The sequence below is a fragment of the Antechinus flavipes genome, chromosome X, assembly GCF_016432865.1.
Source record: "Antechinus flavipes isolate AdamAnt ecotype Samford, QLD, Australia chromosome X, AdamAnt_v2, whole genome shotgun sequence".
Classification (NCBI taxonomy): domain Eukaryota; kingdom Metazoa; phylum Chordata; class Mammalia; order Dasyuromorphia; family Dasyuridae; genus Antechinus; species Antechinus flavipes.
Genome location: NC_067404.1, coordinates 30710263 through 30724590, shown reverse-complemented (window position 1 = coordinate 30724590; position 14328 = coordinate 30710263). Strand labels below are relative to the sequence as shown.

The window sequence follows — 14328 nt, the reverse complement described above, 5'->3', positions numbered from 1 at the left end:
ATAAGATAGATGTCTTCCCTTCCAGCTCACAGATTCTGGGGTTTTCAGTGGGATTTCACAGAAAAGATATTTCATGTGGTTATCTCCTCAAAATGATGAGTGCTGTATATAATGTGGGAACCCAGACAGGAGAGACTTGTCAACACATTGTATCACCCAAGCATTTGGTGAATGGAATTTGTGCTGTTTATTAGATTTCCATTCCAATTTTTTGGCTTTCCAGCCCAAATAAATATTTGCTTCCCTTCTGTAGTTGAGAACGTCTTTCCAAAGAAGTTTCTGGAAACTGTTTCCTTAAACCAGATCTTCCTTGTTTTGTCTCTCATTCTAAATCATCGTTCAAGTTCCTCACTTCTTGGCCCTTACAAATGTTCCTGAGGCTTTGTATTTTGGAGGAAGAATTAAAGATGAAAAATTGCCAAGTGGTAGATGGTGGGTTGGATGTAGGAAAAAAGACTATGAACGCTCAGCTCATTCTCACCTAGGCAAGATTGACTGAGTTAATGGGATGAGGAAGAATCTCTCTGATTCTGAGTTGTCAGCTAGCTCTTCAGATCCCACTTCTCTTTCGCTCTTCTTTCTACCCATTCCCACTCTAATTTACTCTTCCATTGTGTCTTCTAAAAGCCCTGTTAACAAAATACATTTTGAATCAGACTTGAGCTCTCCTTCTCAAAGTTCCTTTGCCTATTATTTTGTATCTAATTTATTTTCTATTTATATGTTGCTTTATCCTCCAGTAGAATATAAGTGCTACTTGGCTAACATGACAGAAAAGGAAAATGATAAGTGTTGGAGACAATGTGGGAAAATTGGAGATCAGCCATGCATTTTGTGAACTGAGCTAATCATTCTGCAGAGCAATTTGGAACTCTGACCAAAGGGGCATAAGATTGGGCATACCCTTTGATACAGCCGGGTCACTACTAGGTCTGTAGCCCAAAGTGCTTGTCAAAAATAGAAAAGGAGGGGCAGCTAGATGGCTTAGTGGATAGAGTACCGGCCTTGAAGTCAGGTGGACCTGAATTCAAATCTTTTCTCAAACCCTTAACAGTTCCTACCCGTGTGACCCTAGGCAAGTCACTTGACCCCATGAGGATACTATATAATTACCAAGCTTGACCCTGAAAAAGAGATGAGAAAATATGCATTTTTCTTTTCTTTGAAGAGTTGGGGAACTAGGGGTAATAGTATATATACTGTCAGATTTGGTTGGTGTGTGGGTTAGTTTTGCTGAATTTTTTTTCTGAAAATAGTTTTCTTTTTTTGCTTTCTTTGTTATTCTTTGTTATGGGGAGATCATTGTAAAGAGATACATAAACACAGGAGAGAGCAATAAAATATTTTTTAAAAGAATGTTAACTATCTGATGGCAGGTTTTCCCTTTTGTATCCCTACTGTCTGGTACAGATTAGGTGCTGAATTGAATTCTTTGAAAGGCCTGACTCAGACGCCATCTCCCCTTGAAGTCTTTCTTGATCCCCTAGTTGTAGGTGGTCTCTTCTTTCTCAAATTTCTCATTGCACCTCCCCTAGAGCTCTGCATTCAGTATATATTCTCCTTTGTGTCATAGATCTTTGTGCACAGAGCCTATCAGGCCTATTAAAGTATAAACTCCTTGAGGTCAGGATCTCTGCTTAATTTCTTCTCGGTCACCACAGCCGCTAGCACAAGAACATACATACATAATAAGATCGGAAATGTTGCTGGATTTGACCAAATTGAACTAAAGTGAAATGAATTCATCAGTGAACAATGATTGAGCAGGATTTCAGCACGATTAAAGGCAAACCTCTTTAACCATGTCCCAAAGTGGAATGGTTGGCCTCTGGAGGTAGTAAGTTTCCCATCACTGGAAGTCTTCAAGCAGAGCCTGAGTGCTATAGATATCATTCAGATTAGATGAGCTCTGAAGTTTCTTCCTGCTCTGGGACTCTAATATTCTACATATAGAACTGAAATGACCAGAAGGGTCACGATACTGGAAATAAATATAAGCTCTCTCCTAGTTTTGCCATAGGCTAGAAAATACAAAATCGTTTTTGAAAACTGTCCCCATTAGGACATTTATAGACTCACAGAATTTCTCAGTTGGAAAAGTCCAATGTGGAGCTGTGTGGGCTCTCCAAGCAGACCATCCATGTGAAAGACTCCTGGGTGGGGTGGAGAATTGGGGAGAAGAGAATGTGGAGCCTCTGGCCTCTGTTCCACTTTTGGCTACTCCTATTGTTAGAAAGATTTTTCCATACATAGAGTCGAAATCTTACTTGCAAATTCCACCCATGATTCCTAATTCTGCCTTCTGGAGCCAAGCAGAATAATTCAAATTGCTCTTCCAATACTCCAGGCCAGCTTCTGCCCCTCCCTCCTAAGTCTTCTTGTTGCCAGGCTAAATATCCCCAGTTCCTTCAACTAGCTCTAATATATGAACTCAAGGCTCTTCATCATCCTGATTGCTTTCATCTACATTCTCTGTAGCTTCTTAGTGCCCAAAATGTGTTATCCATAACCGGACGCCATTTTGATTATAAAACTGATTTGTGGAATCCAAGTGTAGAAATCTGTCCTCCAGTGTGTTGGCTATTCCTCCCAGATTGTTGTCATCTGTAAATTTGATATTATCTATGCCTTCACTCGAATAACTGATGAAAAATGGTTAGCAGCATATGGCCACGCCCCAGTATCTGTGGATCCTCTTTCTAATCTGACCTGAAACTATCAGTGACTATTCTTTAAACCTAGCCATTTGACCAGCTCATAATCCACTAGATGGACTAACATGAGAGATTTTATGACATGTTCTGCTAAAATCTAGGGAAAATTTACCTTCAGCCTTGCCTCCATCTATCAATAAAATAAATCAAGCAAGCCTGGTATGACCTGTGCCAGAAAAAACCAGACTGATTCTTTGTGATGACTGCTTCCTTTTCTAGATGTTCTCTAACCATTCCTTTAGTAATGTTTGCTGAATACATTCTCTCCCCTCTTTTTTGAAAACTGGGACATTTGGTTTGTTTGTTTTTTTCCCATTCCTTGGAGATGTTGAAAAACTTACATGAGAGCGTGAATAGTTATAAAGCACTTTGCAAACCTTAAAATGCTATGTAAATCCTAATGATATCAAGTCTAGACAGTCAACAAAATGACAAATTAAGTCCTAATTTTTAAGGATTTCTGATTTCCGAGATATGAATGCTCACATTGAAAAAAGTAACAATAGATTCTAATGACGGTCATTTTGGGTGAACTCCAGCACACTCCCGCTACCTTTTCTATTCTCCCCAATATTTCAGCCATTATTGCAAATAGCTCAGCAAACACATATTCCAGTAACTTTCAGTTTCCCTTGGTAGGTACTTCAGTTTCTCTTTTTCTCACCTTTCTTGTTTTATCTACCCCTTATTAGTCATTTTTGTTCTGTTCTTTCAAACAAAGTCATTTTGCTTCATCTACCCCAAGTTGCATTCTATTTCCTTCTTTGATCCTCTTCTTTTCCCCAATGAAACTTAAAAAAAGAAAACTTCCCCTCAAAACGGTTTTGGTTAATTTTCCTCACCCACCTTAGCTCATTCTGAGTTGTAGTCTTCCTGACACAATTCCCAGTATGCATGGCTATGATTTTGTATTCATTTTCTATTACCTGTCTTTGTTTCCATCCTTGTACATGTCCTTTTTTGGAGGTGGGGGGGGCTCAAAATGATGAGTATATTTTCAGATTTGCTGATTTTTGAAGTATTATTTAGACACATATGAAGATGGAACTTGGGCTGATCATTCTTAGATCTACTAAAATTCTTTTTTTCTGTTTTATTTGTTTGTATTTCTTAAGAGACATCCTCACTTGGGTGGTGTTTGTATAATAAATTGGTTTATGGTCTCTGAATCAAAATCAGAGGCTCTTTTAAAGATGGCAGAGCTGATAGGGTTCTCAAATCCTTCTAAAACCTGTATCCTAGCATCTTTATCTTTGAGTGTGAAACCCCTACTTAAAGAAGGCATTTCCTTTATCTAGTCAAAAAAAAAAAAAAAAAGACCATCCCTTATTCTTCTGAGCATTCTGATCTTGCTCAACTCTTTTCTCATTATGATCTTAAGGATTCATGCTGTGGAAATTCCATCCTTATCCTTGACTTTTTCTTTTCAATCCAACTTAATTTACCTGAAGTATATTCATAGTTATTAAGTTTTGTTCTATTTCTCCAATGTAACGCAGTTCCTTCAATGACTGTTCTAGTTCTATGCTCAGGACTAGTTCCTGTAAGATCTAAGTGACTTTGAGAATATCCATCACTATCCCTATCACCTGCCCTCATCACATCAGTTTTATCCAACAGGTAGCAATAGCTGATAATTTCTTTCTCTTTTAAAACTCAAGCCCCCCTGTTGGAATATCTAGTAAGTTTCTTTTTGTAATCTTAAGAATTCCTTCTCCAATCATTATACACTTCAACAATGATACTGTATAAGGATGTATTCTGATGGAAGTGGATTTCTTCGACAAAAAGAAGATCGAACTCAGTTCCAATTGATCAATGATGGACAGAAGCAGCTACGCCCAGAGAAACAACACTGGGAAATGAGTATGAATTGTTTGCATTTTTGTTTTTCTTCCCGGGTTATTTTTACCTTCTGAATCCAATTCTTCCTGTGCAACAAGAGAACTGTTTGGTTCTGCACACATATATTGTATCTAGGAAATACTGTAACCTATTTAACATGTATAGGACTGCTTGCCATCTAGGGGAGGGGATGGAGGGAGGGAGGGAAAAAGTTGGAACAGAAATGAGTGCAAGGGACAATGTTGTAAAAAATTAGCCAGGCATATGTACTGTCAATAAAAAGTTATAATAAAAAAAAGAATTCCTTCTCCAGTCCTCAACTCATTTACACAACAGAGATGATTCATTGCCCTGAGTTGAATGAGTGCTTGTGTTATAAATGCTCTTTTTTTAATAGATTTCTTTTGACGATGCCCTTCTGTATATGTCCTTCTAAAATTTAAGTTGATTGGTGAGCTCCTTGTGTACCCACATTGATCTCTTTAGAAACTTTCCCCCTTTTTCCTTCTCATTGGAATCATTTCCCTTTCCATCTCTATTCTCCAGAACTTCTCATCCTTCCTGCACTGATGACTTTTATATAACCTTAGGCCAAGTGATTTTACCTGTCTTTTCTCTGAAACTTTTATAATCCAGTCTCCTAAAATTTAGAGTTCATGATTCTGAGATACATACCTCTCAGATTGGCTAAGATGACAGGAAAAGACAATGAATGTTGGAGGGGATGTGGGAAAACTGGAACACTGATACGTTATTGGTGGAACTGTAAATGGATCCAACCATTCTGGAGAGCAATCTGGAGCTATGCTCAAAAAGCTATCAAACTGTAAATACCCTTTGATCTAGCAGTGTTTTTACTGGGCCTATATCCCAAAGAGATATTAAAGAAGGGAAAGGGACCTGTATGTGCAAAAATGTTTGTGGCAGCCCTCTTTGTAGTGGCTAGAAGCTGGAAAATGAGTGGATGCCCATCAATTGGAGAATGGCTGAATAAATTGCGGTATATGAATATAATGGAATATTACTGTTCTGTAAGAAATGACTAGCAGGATGATTTCAGAGAGGCCTGGAGAGACTGACAGGAACTGATGCTGAGTGAAATGAGCAGAACCAGAAGATCATTTACACTTCAAGAACAATATTATATGATGATCAATTCTGACGGACATGGCTCTCTTCAACAATGAGATGATTCAAACCAATTCCAATTGTTCAGTGATGAAGAGAGCCATCTACACCAGAGAGAGGCCTGTGGGAACTCAGTGTGGAATACAATATAGCATTCTCACTCTCTCTGTTATTTTCTTGCATTTTGTTATCTTTCCCAGTTTTTTTTCCTCCCTGATCTGATTTTTCTTGTGCAGCAAGATAACTACAAATATGTATACATATATTGGATTTAACATATTTAACATGTATGAGACTACCTGCCATCTAGGGGAGGGGGTCGGAGGGAGGAGGGGATAATTTGGAACAGAAGGCTTTGCAAGGGTCATTATTGAAAATTTACCCATGCATGTTTTTTGTCAGTAAAAAGCTTTAATAAAAAAAATGAGTTCATGGCAGACTATGTCTGGTTTTTTCCTTCTTCTCTATCTCATATTTCAAGATGGGATGTTTACTGCTTTCCCTCACCTCCAAGTTCCTATCCTTTCTCTACCAGAAACAAGTTCTTCTCTATTGGTGAGAAGCAGATCCAGAATGGAGTTTTGAAGGAGGGAATATCATTTGGGCAAGCCAAGAAATCATGAGTTGCTCTGTTTTGGTGAGAGAGAGAGAGATTTAGCATGTCTCCAGATAATTGAAGTCCACCATTATTACCATACTAAGTTTCTGTATTCAGGCTTGTCTTTTATTCCCTGAATTTCTATATTTTCCTTTCTGTTCAAATGGTCAACAGCAGGGCTTCTTAAAGTTTTTCCTCTCACAACCCCTTTTCACCCACGAAATTTTTATATGACTCTGGGTATATAGATACATAAAATACAAATCAAACATTTACTGATAATAAATCAAAGTTCCAAGATTCCCACATTCAGTTGCAAGACCCCATACGGGGTCACAAATCACAGTTTAAGAACCTGGGATCTATAGTAAATACCATTATACAGGGCTACCATCCTATCCTGTTCTCTTTTAACCTATCCCGTTTCTGATGCTAAGTGAAATGAGCAGAACCAGGAGATCATTATATACCTCAACAACGATATATTTGAGGATGTATTCTGATGGAAGTGGATCTCTTCAATAAAGAGAGCTAATTCAGTTTCAATGGATCAAGGATGGACAGAAGCAGCTACACCCAAAGAAAGAACCCTGGGAGATGAATATAAACTGCTTGCATTTTTGTTTTTCTTCCCGGGTTATTTATACCTTCTGAATCCAATTCTCCCTGTGCAACAAGAGAACTGTTCGGTTCTGCACACATATATTGTATCTAGGATATATTGTAACCTATTCAACATGTAAAGGACTGCTTGCCATCTGGGGGAAGGGGTGGAGGGAGGGAGGGGAAAAATCGGAACAGAAGTGAGTGCAAGGGATAATAATGTAAAAAATTACCCTGGCATGGGTTCTATCAATAAAAAGTTATTTTAAAAAAAAGAAAAAGAAAAAAATGGGTTGAGGATCCATAAACAGAACAGGGTATATCAGACCAATGCTGAAATATTAAAGGCCAAATCCTAGGACACTTGTTCAGTAGTGTCCAAAAACTGGGAATAAAATATTGTGGTTTATGGGGTTGCAATGTTACAGAGATGAATTGAACCCAACTTTTGGTGGCATTATTGGGGTAGGAAATTAATTATCAGGCACAGTAGCAAAGACTAGCACAAAATCAGGCTGCACCTTAATGGAGGGTACACTCAGACACTGGATAGCATTTTGCTGGGGTTTATTCACCTTCTAAAAAAGATAAAATTATCTAATGTTTATTAAATTTAAAAAAAAAACTATCCCGTTTCTTTGGAATAAGGGATCCCCTTCCAGAATCATGCTGTAGTCACAAGTCTCATTTCTTTTTTTTTTTTAATTTAAATTTTATTTTATTTAATAATAACTTTGTATTGACAGAATCCATGCCAGGATAATTTTTTTTTTACAACATTATCCCTTGCACTCGCTTATGTTTCGTTTTTTTCCCCTCCCTCCCTTCACCCCCCCCCCCCAAGATGGCAAGCAGCACAAGTCTCATTTCAATGATACTTGGGCAATCAAATTTGTCTCCTTTTCCTGCAGTCTCTGCTTCATCTTGCTGATGAAAGGAACACCTGGAAATCTGGGAATAGAATGGAACGAGCCACTTACTCCGCTTGAAATGTGCCCGGAATGTCATTTTCATCCCAGACCCCGTCTCCAATTCCATCACACAAAAACATCTAATTAAACCTCCACAGTGTACAAGGCCCTGTGCTAGGCGGGGAAAGTGACCTATTGTGAGCAGGTGGTTTGAATTCATCCGGGTAACTGGAGATCTTTGAGCAAACAGTTCAATTCAAATAACTGATCGTTAGATTTTTAAAAAATAATCAGTGTTTCTACTTAATGTAAACTGGTCCTCCCCTCCCACCATCACCACATGCACTCACATTCCTATCCTTAAGTGGTTTGGGAGCCCAGATGCAACTGTACACTCAGCCAAGGGAGACTATTTTTATTCTCTGCTAGGGTTCCTCTCCCATGTTTAGTCTATTCCAACCACAGCGCCTCGCCCCCCCCCTCACGCCCCCGCGTTTTTGTTCCTCCTCCTTATGCTATAGATCTATAATCTCTGGTTCGAGCTTTCCAGTTCTGCCTTTGGAAATCTTTTAGGGCTGTTCTTTTGAATCTGCAAGGGAAGGAAAACCTGAGTCATGGGTTAAGGACAACAGCAACTCTTGGCCTTGGCTAAAGAAAAAGGATGGGGCCTAAACCAGGGCGGGGAGGCCAGTGGGAACAAAGCTCAAAGCTTGTCTTCCCTGGTGGTCTTGGCTTATGCTGCCATTTCCACACAGAGCCAAAGACTATTCACTTTTCAACTAGAAATGCCCCCCAAAGGGTCAAGAGCTGATAATTTGAAAAGGACTTAAGGGGGGTTTGCATTTTACAAGCTCTGGCTCAGCTGTATATACAGGGGAGTGTTGTATTGAAATTGTTGATAAGCCCTTTGGTGTGAACTGAGTTAGCTAAATCACAGGTGACTGGAGTTAATACCAGGGTCTCGAAAAACCTCATTTGAAATTTAAAATGAGATTTAGAAGCAGTGCTAGAGCACTGGACCCGGTGTCAGGAAAACCTGAGTTTAAATCTTGCCTCAGATACTAACTTTGTGACCCTGGAAAAAACACAAGTTCTCTCTACCTTGGTTTCCCCATCTGCAAAAAGGGCAAAGCAACAGCCCTCATCTCAGGCTGTTGTTGTGAGGATAAAATGAAGTAACATAGGGACAGTACTTTATAAGTCTTAAAAAGCACTATTTAGACATTAACTCTTAAAATTCAGAATATCTCATGGTTTTTCCCTTTTGTTCGAGTTTTTCTCTCCCAACATATGGAAATATGTTTAAAATAATTGTACATGTATGCCCTATATCAGATTGCTTGCTGTCTTGAGGAGGGAAGAGGTAAAGGAGGAAAAGGAGAAAAAAATAGAAATCAAAATCTTACAAAAATTAATGTTGAAAATTATCTTTACAAGTAATTGGAAAATGCTCTTGAGATTATTTTTTTTTAAAATTTAGAGTATCAGGGCATCTAGGTGGCGCAGTGGATAGAGCACCAGCCCTGAAGTCAGGAGGACCTGAGTTCAAAGCTGATCTCGGACACTTAACACTTCCTAGCTGTGTGACTCTGGGTAAGTCACTTAACCCCGATTACCTAAGGGAAAAAAAAGAAAAAAAAATTAGAGTATCTCCAGAAGTTTGCTAAAGTCAGTTTATACAGACTCATCCAAAAGTCAATGATTCAATTTTCATATGAGCATTTACACCTCCAAGATCGGCAAACACTACAAATCAAAGCTTTATTTTTTCATTGATTGTGTAGACTTAAGGAAGAAATCAAGAAAATGTTAATAACGCAGATGAGACTGAAAAAGTATGTCATATGCTTTCAGAAAAATGAAAGCCGGAGGGACAAAGAATGCAGAACACTGCGTATGCTGTCATTCTCAATATGTACGCTAATTTTGCCAAATTGCTTTTTCCCTTATTTTTTATTTGTTATTCCAAGAGATGATTCACTAAGTAACAGGGGGATATAATATATTTGAAAATGAAGGTGTTGTAAAAATAAAACATCAATTAAAAATGTAATGCCTATAAAATAAAATAAAAAAGAAAAAGAAAAATGAGGTGTTAAACATTAACTATCCCATCCCTGAGTACCATATTCAAAAGGGTTTATGGACATACGGACCACAAGGGAAAGCCAAATTCTTCAGGGAAGAAGATGAAAAATTACCCAAGCAGAAGTGTTATTGAAGCATCGTAGTGCAGCAGAAAGATTACCACCACCTCTCAATCTCAGTCTCAGTTTCTTCCCCTGTAAAATATGGAAGTTGAACTAGACATCCTCTAAAGTCCCTTCTTGCCAATAGCACGATAGTAGACTTAATAGACAATTATATACAATAGAAAATAATAGACAAAAATAGTAGACAACAGACACTTAATAATTGTCTCTCCAGGGGGAAAAATACTTTTTGGTCAGCCAATTGTGCAGAATCAGTCTGAGTTACCCAATGTCTAAACTTTGGGTAAATGTGCTGCCAGCTTGGGGGAGATAGCGATATGTAAATATGCTCATTCATCACATCCCCCTGAGATACTGTAATGGGGACGGAGCTGAGATGGCATACATCTATCTCATTAGACACATACCAACCAATATACTTTTGCTCTTATGTGGAAGTTTTTTCTTCTCTTTATAAAAACAGAGTGGGGGCCAGCCACACTCCCATTGCTTGCTATCTTAATGTGTTAATAGACAGCTCGGTCTTATTTCCTGAGTTTGCCTTTACCAAGGTAAAGCCTGAACCTGTATTTTTTCTTTTTTCTTTTTTCCTAGCTTTATTTTTTTTATTAAAGCCTTTTATTTTCAAAACACCTGCGTGGATCATTTTTCACCATTGACCCTTGTGAAACCTTGTGTTCCAAAATCTCCTCTTCCCCCCCCCCCCCCCGATGGTACGTCGTCCAATATATGTTAACCATAGTAAAAATATATGGCAAACTGGATTTTTTCTTAACAATTTGGTGAGCTACAAAAGGAATCACTTGTTCATATGATTATCACTGGGTGAGTCCACCACGCCGCTCTGCAGCCGGCACTCAAACTTCTGTCTGATCAAGGATCAGAGTGGTCTCAGTGGTTGGTCAGCCACGACATGTTCCCCAAACTCAGGAAGAATAAGGAAAAATAGGTCCTGAGCTCAAAATCGTCTCTCTCTGTCTCTGTCTGTCTTTCTCTCTCATTTGTGCACCAAGAACAATGAAAGCCATAGGCATGGGAAGGAAAGAGCAGCGGTAAGTAGCTGGTCTTGCCCAATTGCTAAAGGACAGAAAGGTCAAGGGGGTACCAGCATCATTATGGGACTGGAACAGAGTGAGCCTCCTGTAGACTTTCCATTAGGCAAGCTGTTAAAGCTTGGGAGTGGGGAAAAGTGCCAGCTCACCCAAGGATATTCAAAACTCAAACAGTAAAGGTCAGCACAGACTGGACTCAATTTGTAGATAATTGTGGAAAACAAATCAGGCCGGATGAATATGGGATCTTTGATTACTGTCAGCTGGACATGCTCAAAACCAGACTTGAAGATGGAGAGCCTAGGCAAATGGCTTACTGGCACCGGTGCTCGGGACTTTCAGACCAAGATTACCCCTCATTATCAGAGCCATACAATCTAGATTTCTCAAAACCAAAGCCCATGGCATCCTTAAGGACCACTTCTGTAGGGAAAAAAGAGAAGAAAAGAACAAGGATGTAAGGCAGGGGAAAGGTGACTTCGAAAATAAAAATGGGTGTGGGGGGGGTTTCCCTGTAAAGGGGAGAAGCCCCCTAGTGGAGGCTGCAGGAAATGAGGGCAGGAGGAAGCTTCCAGAGGAGGGCGACATCCTCCAGACTACCACCAGAGGGCCCCCATGAAGAGCCGGTTGGACTGCTACCTCTCCCATGGGCCTCCTGCCTGCCCCACTGCCACTGCCACAAGTCAGAGTGTCTGTACCTTGTTTGAACACTAGAGATGAATATTCATGATGAGAAGAGACAGGGTAGAAAGCTAAAGGAAGTTGTAGCCTGTTTGTACTGAGTACCAGTGGAGAGTTTAAAGGTAAAGAGGTGGGACTTTAGAAAAAAATTGGAGGTAGGTTTTGATCTCATTGAGATAAGAAAGATAGAAGGAACTTTCGGTGATTATTCTTTATAATATAGAAGATAGAAATAGATTTGCAACCCAGAATCATTTGAGGCTAGCATACCAAAAGCCTTTCCTTGCAGGATGGTTAGAAGAGTATATTTAGTTGTTATATGAGGAATATCAGTTCCTGATGAACTCTAAATAAGGCTGAAAATAACCCTAATAAAGCTGAAAAAAGACTTTAAACCTCTGGCAGTAGACTAATTGAAAATAGGGGTCGGACCAGCTAGATGGCGCAGTGGCTAGAGCACCAGTCCTGAAGTCAGGAGGACCTGAGTTCAAATTTGACCTCAGGCACTTAACACTTCCTAGCTGTGTCACCCTGGGCAAGTCCCTTAACCCCAATTGCCTCAGGGAAAAAAAAGAAAGTGGGGGGGGTACAGGATTCTGTTGCATTGCCCATGTGCAGATCTATGTTAAACTGTTTACATTCCTACAGAGGAAGATGATACTTGGAACACCTATCATTATTAGAGCAGTTAGAGGGAATGAATATACATAGACAGGGGGCATGGGTGTGAGTTGAAGGTGATAGGATATCTGAAAAAAAAAAGATAAACATTTATTTCATAATGATAAGTTTTTATTTTTCAATCTTTAAAAGTTCTTAGTTTAGACAGATTCTTGAACTGGTGGCTCAGAGCCATCAGCCCTTTCAACTTTTGTGCCCATTTCATCTCCTGAAGGTTTTCCAGAGCCTCAACCTTCACCATGAAATTCCATTAGTTTTCCCAATTCAAATTTGGGCTTCTCGAGCATCTTGACTTTTCAAACAAATACATCATGGAAAGGGGAAATGGATTGGCAAGCTTTTTCTATATCTTTCCCGATGCTTTCTGGAATGCCTTTATTGACAACTTATTTCAAGTTATTTGCCTGCACCTCTCGAATCATGATTTCCATCATTTTCTTACAAATGTGACAGACCTGTTGGTGCTGGGTGTCAGAGGTCTTATAGATCGGGTTGTTGTGCTTTTTTGGTAAAACCAACACAAAAGAGGCAGAGCAAGTAGACATCAGTGGTTTTATGACATCAACATGGGCTTCAATCAGAGTCTGCCAGTTTTTGGCCATGGATGAGATCCATTCCATGAAAATTGATCAAACAATTTTTACCCTGAACATCTTCAATAATTAGCCTGAACTTCTGAAGAGCAACCTCATCATTCTGCAAATCAGCAAGGCTCACTTCAAAGACTCGACCCTTGAGACCACCAGAGGCAATTTTTGTCCCTTGAGTCCTCGTCACCAGTGTCTTGCCAATATTACAAATGTTGAACCTGGCTGGTACTTATACATCATACCAATTCTTCGTTGAAAATGAAATGAAACCCATTATATACTTCAACAACAATACCATATGATGATCAATTCTGATGGACATGGCTGTCTTCAACAATGAGGTGAACCAAATCAGTTCCAATAGAGCAGTAATGAACTGAACCAGCTACACCCAGGGAAAGAACTCTGGGAGATGACTATGAACCACTACATAGAATTCCCAATCCCTCTATTATTTTCTGCCTGCATTTTTGATTTCCTTCACAGGCTAATTGTACACTATTTCAGAGTCTGATTCTTTTTGTACAGCAAAATAACTGTATGGACTTGTGTATATATATTGTATTTAACATATACTTTAACATATTTAACATGTATTGCTCTACCTGCCATCTGGGGGAGGGGGTGGGGGGAAGGAGGGGAAAAATTGGAACAAAAGGTTGTGCAGTTGTCAATGCTGTAAAATTACCCATGCATATAGCTTGTAAATAAAAGGCTATAATAATAAAAAAAAAGAAAGAAAGAAAGAAAGAAAGAAAGAAAGAAAGAAAGAAAGAAAAAAAAGAAAGAAAGAAAGAAAGAAAGAAAGAAAGAAAGAAAGAAAGAAAGAAAGAAAGAAAGAAAGAAAATGGATCAACCACTCTCTTCTTGGCTCCTTTTTTGCCTCCTTTGGTGAGGCGCTTATTCTTGCCCACCGCCATGATCTCCCTCTGAAAGCCAAAAGCAAAAAAAAGATAAAATTAAGGGTCAAGAAAGAGAAATGGGAGAAGGGGAAAGGAAGAAGTAAAATGGTGCATATTGTCTCACATAAAAGACACAAAAGAACTTTTACAGTGGAGGAGGATAATGGAAATGGTGGGGAAGAGGGAATACAGAATTGTCCCAAAGAGGGAATAACACACAGAGTCCTTCGGGTATAGAAATCTATCTAATTCTCCACAGTAGGAAAGGAAGAGAAGGGGGTACTAAAAGAAGGGAGGTTGAATTGGAGGAGGTGGCAGTCAGAAATGAAAGACTTTTGAGGATGAATAGGATGAAAAAGAGAAAAAATAGGATAAACAGAAGGGAACATGGGATGGAGAGAAACACAGTA

At 39.1% G+C, this 14328-nt stretch overlaps 1 pseudogene; it reads right to left on the bottom strand.

Moving 5' to 3' along the window:
• Nucleotides 1-12601: 12601 nt before the first annotated feature.
• LOC127542546 (40S ribosomal protein S3a-like) lies at nucleotides 12602-13936 on the bottom strand (annotated as a pseudogene).
• Nucleotides 13937-14328: the final 392 nt, after the last annotated feature.